This window comes from Gastrolobium bilobum, unplaced genomic scaffold (assembly GCF_033153095.1).
Source record: "Gastrolobium bilobum isolate Gb01-03AN ecotype WA unplaced genomic scaffold, APGP_CSIRO_Gbil_v1 utg13952, whole genome shotgun sequence".
Taxonomy (NCBI): domain Eukaryota; kingdom Viridiplantae; phylum Streptophyta; class Magnoliopsida; order Fabales; family Fabaceae; genus Gastrolobium; species Gastrolobium bilobum.
Window position 1 is genome coordinate 481,285 of NW_026898355.1, and position 10,666 is coordinate 491,950.

At 40.5% G+C, this 10,666-nt stretch overlaps 1 long non-coding RNA gene across 1 annotated transcript; it reads right to left on the reverse strand.

Moving 5' to 3' along the window:
* Positions 1–7,497: 7,497 nt before the first annotated feature.
* On the reverse strand, positions 7,498–9,001 carry LOC133315206 (uncharacterized). Its single transcript, XR_009752043.1, has 4 exons — positions 8,723–9,001; positions 8,349–8,425; positions 8,185–8,249; positions 7,498–7,753 (listed from the first exon to the last, which is right to left on the reverse strand). It is a non-coding gene; the product is annotated as an uncharacterized LOC133315206 (long non-coding RNA).
* Positions 9,002–10,666: the final 1,665 nt, after the last annotated feature.

Sequence of the window (10,666 nt, forward strand, 5' to 3'; positions counted from 1 at the left end):
ATATTATTTTAATTTTTCAACACGTTAAATGCTTTCATTTATAATTTTTATATTCTTAACCAATGATTTAATCATTCTTAACAATACTTGATAACAATTCAATTTTTGGATTTTTTAATTAATTTTGTGCAATACCAAAGTGCTACTTGTTAGGCGGGTCTAGGAAGAGTCTGTGGTGAGGGACCATCATCAAGGGGCTAAGCTACACCAATCATAACAAGTGGATCTGACACCACATCTCAACCCAAAATCTTAAGGCGTTGAGTTTATGGGTCCTCTCACTTGAATATCTCAACAATCTCCCCCTCAAGTGTGAAACTCAATATTGATATGCTCCCCCTAAACCGAGTTACCCCAGGGCCCAAATACTCAACCTGCCTCCTAGCCAATCACCAGGTTAGTTCGAGCCCAACCCGACTCTGATACCAATATCAGGCGGGTCTGGGAGAAGCCCGTGGCGGGGGACCACCACTAATGGACTAAGCTACACCAACCGTAGCAAGTGGGTCTAACACCACATCTCAACCCAAAATCTTAAGGCATTGAGTTTATGAGTCCACAATGTGAGACTCATCACACTTGAATATCTCAACAATCTCCCCCTCAAGTGTGAAACCCAACATTGATATGTTCCCCCTTCAACTGAGTACCCCAGGGCCCAGGTACTCAACCCGCCTCTTAGCCAATTCTGTTAGGCGGGTCTAGGGGAAGCCCATGACAGGGGACCACCACCAATGAGTTAAAAGCTACTCTAACCGTAATAAGTGGATCCGACACCACGTCTCAACTCAAAACCTGAAGGTATTGGGTTCATGGATCCTTCCATTTATATACTCTTCACTTAGTCCATTACCAACCAATGTGGGATTTATCACACTTGAATATCTCAACAATCTCCCCCTCAAGTGTGAAACCCTCCATTGGTATTCAAGTGAATATACGTGAGATGACCCATAAACTCAATGCCTCAAGGTTTTGGATTGAGATGTGGTGTTGGACCCACTTGCTACGATTGGTGTAGCTTAGCCCATTGGTAGTAGTCCCCCACCACTGGCTCCTCCTGGACCCGCCTGACAGTGGTATCAGAGTCTGATTGGGCTCGAGCTAGCCTGGTGATTGGCTAGGAGGCGAGTTGAGTACTTGGGCCCTGAGGTACTGAGTTGAGGGGGAGCATATATTGGGTTTAACATTCGAGGGGGAGATTGTTGAGATATTTAAGTGTGATGAGTCTCACATTGGTTGGTAATGGGCTAAGTGAATAGTATATAACTGGAAGGATCCATGAACCCAATGCCTTAAAGTTTTGGGTTGAGACGTGATGTCGGGTCCACTTGCTAAGGTCGAAGTAGCTTAGCTCATTGGTGGTTGTCCCCTGCCATAGACTTCCCCTCGACCCGCCTGACAGAATTGGCTAAGAGGCAGATTGAGTACTTGGGCCCTGGGGTACTCGGTTGAGGGGGAGCATATCAATGTTGGGTTTCACACTTGAGGGGGAGATTGTTGAGATATTTAAATGTGATGAGTCTCACATTGGTTGGTAATGGGCTAAATGAAGAGTATATAACTGTAAGGACCTATGAACCCAATACCTTAAGGTTTTGGGTTGAAACGTGACGTTGAATCCACTTGCTACGGTTGGAGTAGCTTAGCTCATTGGTGATTGTCCCCTGGCATGGGCTTCCCCTCGACCCGCCTGACAGAATTGGCTAAGAGGCGGATTGAGTACTTGGGCCCTGTGGTACTCGGTTGAGGGGGAGCATATCAATGTTGGGTTTCACACTTGATAGAGAGATTGTTGAGATATTCAAATGTGAAAAGTCTCACATTGGTTGTTAATGGGCTAATTTGAAGAGTATATAATTGGAAGGACCCATGAACCCAATGGCTTAAGGTTTTGGGTTGAGAGGTGGCGTCGGATCCACTTGCTACGGTTGGAGTAGCTTAACTCATTGGTGTGGCCCCCTACCACGGGCTTCCCTTGAACCCGCTTGACACTACTAGTTTATTTTTGATGTACTATTAATATTTTTTATTAAATTATTAATAAAAGATATTAGTAGTTTACTATAATGAAAATGTAATAGCATTGTACTTAATTTACTAACAGCATAAATTTTTTATATTTTTCATAGATCAAAATTAACTCAATAAATACTGATAAACTAATAATTAATTAATTGATTAAAAAAAATCATAAAAATAGATTTCAATGCAAAATTTGGAGAACGTTACATAAAATGTGTGTCGAATTTTTGATTGAGAACTGGGAAGCAATAAGGTGGATGGGATGTAAAACTGATGGGCTTAGTTGTTGGGCCAGAAAAGCAGTAGGCAAAGGGCCACCCTTCACTAATCGAACCAGCTCATGATTCTTGAATTCACGGGCAAGATTCCTTCTCCCATTAGGTACCGTTTTCCTCCTCTCTGGCTGAAAAAAAAAAGTAAATGAATTTGACTATGGAAGAAAGTTGACAAATAAAAATGAAATGAAAGTCAAGTCAATCACTAGCCATAAAAGTGTGCAGTTAAATCAAAGATTTTCGTAACTATATTTATCATTATCTTTATCTACTATGAGACTCTAATGCTTGCTAAGCAAAGTTCCATGGGCCAACTAACCATGTTTTAGGCTAGAAGTAGGCTTTTGATTTTCTTTTTCTTTGCTTAAAAATGGCACAATTATGTTTGTGTGAAATGTGCTAATCTCTATATAGCCATTCACTTCTCTGATTCAGTTTAACTGTTAAAGGGAAGTTATCATGTTGAAACTATATATTAGAAAGAAATTTTTTGCTACAAGACCTGAAGGACTTGATAAAGTTACGATATACATTAAAAATGACTCCAAAGGATGATCATACTGTAAAATTAACTAAAATTTTAAAGACTAATGATACACTTATTTGTGGATTCTTGCACTATAAATGCCTTTTGCAGTTTTTCCAAGTTACTATGCATTTTGTGGTCAATTGTCAACTACATGGTAATTTAGTTTTTTATGAGAAGAAAAAATCAAAGAACATTGTGTAACATCTCGACGAAGCAGTATGGGTAGCAAGTTTCTCGTGGTGATTGTCCCAAGTTACGATCGGAAATATTTGTTATCTATTTATCAAATGTTATTATCTGTCGTCATCGCAGATACTCAATGAAGAGATGCTGCATCACAAGGCATCTTATCCATAGAGATGTGCGTATGATACTACATTGCAAATTGAGTCCCCACATGGAACGAGATCTAATTGACACCCACCCCAATGTGTCCCATCACACGAATGTGGGGACCCTTAATTTTCATATGGATTATATTTTTTTATGTTTAGGGAGCTGATTTTGCATCATGATTCAATGAAACTCCACAAAAGAAAAAAGTTGATGATATGATTTCATGTCAGCAGTGGTTGAAGTAGCACATATTGCCAAACCCAAAAGTGATCAAAGTGTATGTAGGGGCGTTATATGGTGTTGGTTTTCGCACCCGTGATAAAGAAAGAAAGAAAACTTGTGTTGCATACTGACCTTGATCTTAAATCCCTTTGCATGAGTTACTCCTATGAACTTTTGTTTATTTCTGCTCCACCCAATTTACCCTCTTTGAAAAAGTTATTTCTTTGTGAAAATTCAGGCCCTTTTGAGACCCATTTTAAGGTGAGGTTGCCAACTACTGTTACATCGTATTGATTGGAAACTTGGTACAGTTACCAGCTTAGTTTGTTTTCCAACAAATGGTATCTCATTTGTGTCTAGTTTCAGGTATTGATTGAAGGAGAGGAAGAGCAAGGAAAGTGACAAGATGACAACCAAGGAAATGAAAGTTGAGATTTCATCTGAAAATGAGGTCATGCAAGAAGTTACTGGAATGGATTTTCACGGGCTTACGAGACAGCCAAGTATGAACAAGACCAATTGCCTCTGCTCTCCAACCACACATGCTGGTTCATTTCGGTGTAGGCTTCACCGCACCCCGAGCCTCAAGAGGAACAAAAGCATAGAGTCACCATCCCAACGTGACCAGGCATCTTAGGTTCATGCTATTGGTGATGCCAACAAGGATGAGACAATTTAGATTCATTGATCTTCTAATGAATTGAATGTTAATTGATAAGGTGCTATAGTTGCTTCTGTGTACTGCTTACTAGTGTTACATTTAATATTTTTATGAACTCTGCTCTCGTTTCTGCTGTCTTTGTTGCATTGGTGATTTAAAAGCACTAGCATCTTACGTAAAGCAATTTAACCAGTGAACTTGAAATGGCAGTGAAAATCTGTGTGCTTAGGTGATAGTTGGGGATTGTTCCAAAACTCATTCAGTGGCTCTATATCATGGACAAGAATCACTTCAGTGAGCTTGAAAGTTGAAATCACAATTTGGGACAATATTTTTTAGTTGTTATATTCTGTTTTGTTTTCAAGAGAGTCTTAAAACTGTTCTTCTATAATTAAAAGATTACGAGTTCGAATACAAGGAAACAATCTCTTTACAAAAGATGCAAGTTCATAAGAATATTAGGGGTTTCATTGTGGGGTTGTTTTATGTTCTGTTTTTGAGGAATCCCTGTAAATTGTACCCTGATGTGGAAAAGTTACAGCATATTTGTGATTTGTGACTTGTAACTGCTAGAAGATATAATTTTCTGAAGCATCAAAATAACCCCTCACATCCAATATTTTATGGATTTTACCTCGAGGAAAAGGAAAAAAGAAAAAAAGGGGTTACATGGCCTGGGGCTATTGAGACCCAAACAACTAATGAGTAAGTGTAACGATACTAGCCCAAGAGATGCTAGAAATAACTCATGTGATTGTTGGTCTATTAATGGGATGAGCAAAGCCCAAGAATATAGCAATTATACTATTACCCCTCTTATTTTCCTTGTTATTATCCTGTAAAAACCTTGGATACACTGCCCCAAAAGCTAGCTCAAAGGGTAGGAGTGCCCAAGAACTTATAAACTCCACATTAGTTGCTCATACAATTAACGTGATACTATATATCTCAACAGTTATCATATTATTTGCCTTGTTAGTTTTCTGTTACAACTGCCCTAGTGGTATACATATTGTAGAGTCATCAGTAACGAAAATTATTAGAAAAGTTTGCCAAAACTCTCTTCTCTCTTCAATTTCTCTCTCCTTCTTTCTTCCTCTATCAGTCTCTATTTCTCGTATCATCCGCTACAGTAAGTGCATATTTATGTACCGATTATTTTGTTGAAATAATTGTTTTTGTTTTTGAATTTTTTTCTTTTCAAATAACTGTTAAGAAAAAAGAGTCATTATTTCTTCAAAATAAGCTAATTCAAACACTTGTTAAGTCTCCTCACGCAACATACATCCACGCTGAAAAATACAATTGCCCGTATGGATGATTAATTTGACAAACAATCCAGTGGCTTATACAGTTTTTTTTTTTGGATATATTTTTCTTATGTTGTAGGAAAAAAATTATCTCATGTTGTAGAAATAAAAGTATAAGTGGGACCCACATGTAAAAGAAGAGAGAGAAAAGAGTGGTGGGACCCACCCTTTTTGTGTGTATAGGAGAGTTTGTAAAATGAGATAAACATAACCTTTTTTTTTTTGTTATGACATACATGTTCAGAAATCAGCTTGCATGTAATTTTCTGTCACAATTTTATCTCTGGATCTTCAACTTTGAATTACCAAATGCAAAAGTTGAACAGCGAGGAATGGAAACGAAGGAATCCTTTCGGAAATAGGAGGTTGCATATGTGGTGGTTGATGTGATGACTTTCTTTACTAATGATTAAATTAGTAATTTGAGCCATTGAAGAAGGAAATAAAATCACAAAGGAGCCAATACAGTAACTGACAAAATAAACAGTGCAAAACATTGTCAATGATAATCATACTAAGTAACATTGACCGATTATATATCAGAGCTGACATGCTCTCATCATAACAGTTGGTCATGGCCAAGGAAACTTAGATGAGTGATAGCCATGATTGCAGCAATGATGATAAAGACTGCCACTGCCATTCCGCCACTATATGATTCTCTTTATGCTTTTGAAATTTGTTGAAACTTGAAAGGATAATCATTTCATAGCTACAGCCACCAAAACAGTGATAAAGGTCAGTTTCAGTTTGCGAGATTGAACTTAAGCTACAAAGCTGGGTATATGGGGACATGGTTCGTTCCAACAATTGAGCAAAAACCAAATTGTTGATAATAATTAATAAGCTTAGTATAAAGGAGAATGAAAGTGACCCCTATCAATGGATGTACTCCAATTAAGAAGGCAACTGATCACCTTCATAATTTTGCGAAATTAAAGAAAGTCAATGAACTATGACTTCAGGGCCTCAATAATTGTTCTAAGTTTTTTCAGTAATGCTGTAACACCCCGTTCTAGAACCGGTTTGTTAACATCGCATTATGATATTAAGCGCAGTTACAATCACATGGGTTCAATTAAAATCCGGATAAATTTTTCATTTTAAAACGTACCGGACTTATAATACCCAATTTCGTGATCATAACCATATTACCTTGCGGAAACAGATAAATTAAGCTTAACATCATGTTCATTTCCCATTTTTAAACCATTAATTTACTTCTTGTTTAGTTCAAAACTTCTACTATATTGTAGGTTTCTTCATTAGCTACCCGTGGCTTCAATCCGTGCTCAAATCGGAGCACTGTAGCCCAAGTTAGGACAATTTGAAGCAACACAAGAGAGTGTTGGTCACAGGCCCCGCGCGCTTCAGCGCGCTACCGGGCGCTCAAGCGCGCGCTATCGGGCGCTAAAGCCTCCATCTGGGCGCTTAAGCGCACGGAGGCAGTAAGCATCAGCATTTCCAGTGTGGATGGGCGCTTAAGCGCGCAACAGGGCGCTCAGGCGCGCTAGCCTGGGCGCTCAAACTCCCACTGGGACGTTTTAGCGCGCAGAGACAGAAGCATCTCCTCCTTCAGTGGCGAAGGGCGCTTAAGCGCGGACCAGGGCGCTCAAGCGCGCAACCCTGGGCGCTTAAGCCCCACCCTGGGCGCTAAAACACGAGGGGGCAGTAAGCCACCCAACTTTCTGCAGCAAGGGGCGCTTAAGCGCACGCCAGGGCGCTCCAGCGCGCAATCCTGGGCGCTTAAGCCCCCACTTGGGCGCTCCAGCGCGAGGAGGCAGAATGCATTGGCACTCGCAGGGGCAGCAGGGCGCTTGGGCGCGCTCCTGGGCGCTTAAGCGCGCTGCCAGGGGATTCCAATTCCCACATTTCTCAAGTCCAAGCCTAGGGGAGAATGCATCCCCATTACAAACCCCAAATGTCCATGCCCCAAAACTAAATCCTAGCACTCATCCAACCTCTCCTCATGAGATTTAGCTAGAATTTGGGCAGCATGACCTTTGTTTTCTCATCGTTTACCAGTTTAAACGAAGAGGGTACCTAATTGATTTTCAGCCCACCCAATTCAACAACTCAATACATAACAAGCATGCATATATTGAATTCCAAGTAGACATCATTTACATTACATATCCTTTACAATTCATAGAACTTAGCTTACAAAACACTATGATCATTCCCTTGGCTCCCATCAACAATAGGTGTAACCAAAGGCATGAGCATAGGCTAAGTTCATCCAATGAATCAAGATATACATATGATCATGGGCTTTCAAAATAAAATCCTATACATGACAACTACAAAAGGCATGCATAAACTCAAAGAAATGCCATATTTCATGCATAATCCAGATATGGCCACTTGCCACCAGAGGCTCCTGCAGCATCCTTACCTGAAAGGGGGTCCCCACAACACGGGGTGAGATATACGAATATATCCAGTAAACCAGGGGTCCTTGGAGCATCTCTCCACCCCACAGTTCCATATCAGTGTAATAGCAATAACAATAATAATGCAGTAAATACATATCTATGCAAAGTGCAATACATCTCCAGGAGAAATCCCTCGAGCTCTCAAGCTGTCCTAAGGAAACTCAGATGCAAATAGTCCTACTGGCCAGCTAACTACCAAGTATGATTTACGCATCGTCATGCAACATACCAACATAGGGAAACACCATCCTATGCCACACCAAATGCATACACATACGTATAACAAAGCATTACACTATTTTATTGCATTTATATACACAATCACAACCTCCACCCTTTCAGGGCTTGGTAGAACAGTCAAGGGAATTACACCCAAGGTCCGAAGGCTTACCTCAATGCTTCAGTCGACCTTTGTTCTTCACCAATGTCAACAATACTCTACTCCAAAACCAACACCTACACATGGTGTAATGCAATCAACACATTGCATCCAAGAGTATTTCACAATCAACCATCAATTACTCAATTCAAAGCACAACCCAAGTATGAGCTTACCAATTCCAATGAGCTATTCAAGCTCCATAGCTTGCTCCAATGGTTGATCACTCACGGTTGGTCCAAATGTCTCAATCCTAGACATCACAAGGATCAAATCAATCATTCAACTCACTAATTGTTCAACATGCTAGAATACTAACCAATCCAAGCATGAATTTTCCAATATTATGAACAATTATCAAATGACTATCTAGGCTCATTTCCACCGATTAAATGACATTCCTAGCATTTTCCATAACATGCTCTAAGCTCCATTCTTCCTAGAACATAGCTAATTCGACTACATTTCATAAAAATCCCAATTTACTATTCACAAACCCTAACTCATGCAAATTTCTAGGAATCATGAGGTTCAAGGGTTAGAATCTTACCACCAATGGTCACACAACCAAGGATTGATGGCTCCTCAAGCTTCAATGGAGGTAGAAACTCTCAAAACCCCAATTTTCACCAAAGGGCCGAATTTTTGAGAGGTAATATCTCTCTCCACAATGCTCCCCACTCAAAACAAAGCTAGGATTATGAAAGAGGGCGAGATTCTAAGCGATTTAGGCTTTTGAATCATCCAAAACCATCAAGGTTTGATCTCTCTCTCTCTCTTCCTCCCTTCCTTCCTCTTCTTTCTCCTTCTTCTTCTCCTTCTTTCTGTTTCTGGCTCGACGAAATGGGTGGGAAATGGGGGTTCATTTTGGCTTTTAGTCACTTAACATAGGTTAAGTGGCTTTAAGCGGGTATTGGTTCGTCTATCTATTCAACCCCAATAATTACCAAACTTTACCCAAAAGTCTGGAATATTATTCTAGGAATATTACTATTTTTATTTTTATATTTTGGGTACTTTTGCCAGTACCCATTTATACCCCTTAATTTTCACTGAGTACACTTTTTAACTCCAAAGTGACTCAGATTCATTTAATTAAGCCTTATACTTAATTTCACTCACTAAAACATGTTTAATTAATTAATTACACTTGATTTACTAATTAATTAAGATGGGCTATTATAGTCACCCCACCTTTTAGCGATTTTGTCCGCAAAATCAAGAACGTACCTGTCCTTAAACTCAGGATATTGCCGGAGAAGCTCATCTTCCCGCTCCCAAGTGGACTCTTCAGGCGTCCTTCCTTCCCACTGGACTTTCACCATAGGAATAGATTTATTTCTCAGCTTCTTCTCATCTCTTTCGAGTATCTTCAGTGGTCCAATAGGAGTCTTCAAATTCTCCTGGATTTCAACATTATCAGGTTGAACCACATGAGAAGGATCAGCTACATATTTCCTCAGCTGAGAAACATGAAACACATCATGCAAATTTGCTAATTGCGGAGGTAAGGCAAGCTGGTAGGCAATCGGTCCCACCCTACGAAGAATCTGGTAGGGTCCAATAAATCTCGGACTCAGCTTCCTCACTCCAAGGGCTCGTCCCACACCCGTAACCGGTGACAGCTTCAGGAACACATGATCTCCCTCCTCAAACTCTAGAGGTCGATGCTTGAGATCATAGTAACTTTTCTGACGATCCTGAGCCTTTTTCAGACGATCCCTAATCATTTTAATCTGCTCCGTAGTCTCCTGAACAAAATCCAATCCAAACCGCTCTGTGTCTCCAACCTCAGACCAACAGGTAGGTGTCCTACACCGGCGACCATACAAGGCCTCGTAGGGAGCCATACCCAGACTAGCATGGAAACTATTATTATATGAAAACTCAACCAGCGGGAGATATCGATCCCATGCAGTACCCTGCTCCAGGGTGCAAGCCCTCAGCATATCCTCCAACGTCTGAATGGTCCTCTCAGTCTGACCATCCGTCTGTGGGTGATAAGCAGTGCTTAGTCTCAACTGAGTGCCAAGAGCCTCCTGCAATGCTCCCCAGAAGCGAGAAGTGAACTTCGGGTCCCGATCACTAACAATGCTCTCAGGCACCCCATGAAGCCTCACAATCTCCTTCACATAGAGCCTAGCCAATCTCTCCGCAGAGAAATCTACCCGAACTGGCAAAAAGTGTGCGGATTTTGTCAATCTATCCACAATCACCCATATAGAATCATAACTAGCCTGTGTTCGCGGCAATCCCACTACGAAATCCATGGAGATACTCTCCCATTTCCATTCAGGAACATCCAGAGGTTGTAACATACCAGAAGGCTTTTGATGCTCAATCTTTACCTTCTGACAAATGAGACACTTAGAGACAAATTCGGCAATATCTTTCTTCATACCAGGCCACCAGAAATTCATCTTTAGGTCCTGATACATCTTTGTAGCTCCCGGATGAACTGTAAAATGACCCTTATGAGCCTCTGCCATCACTT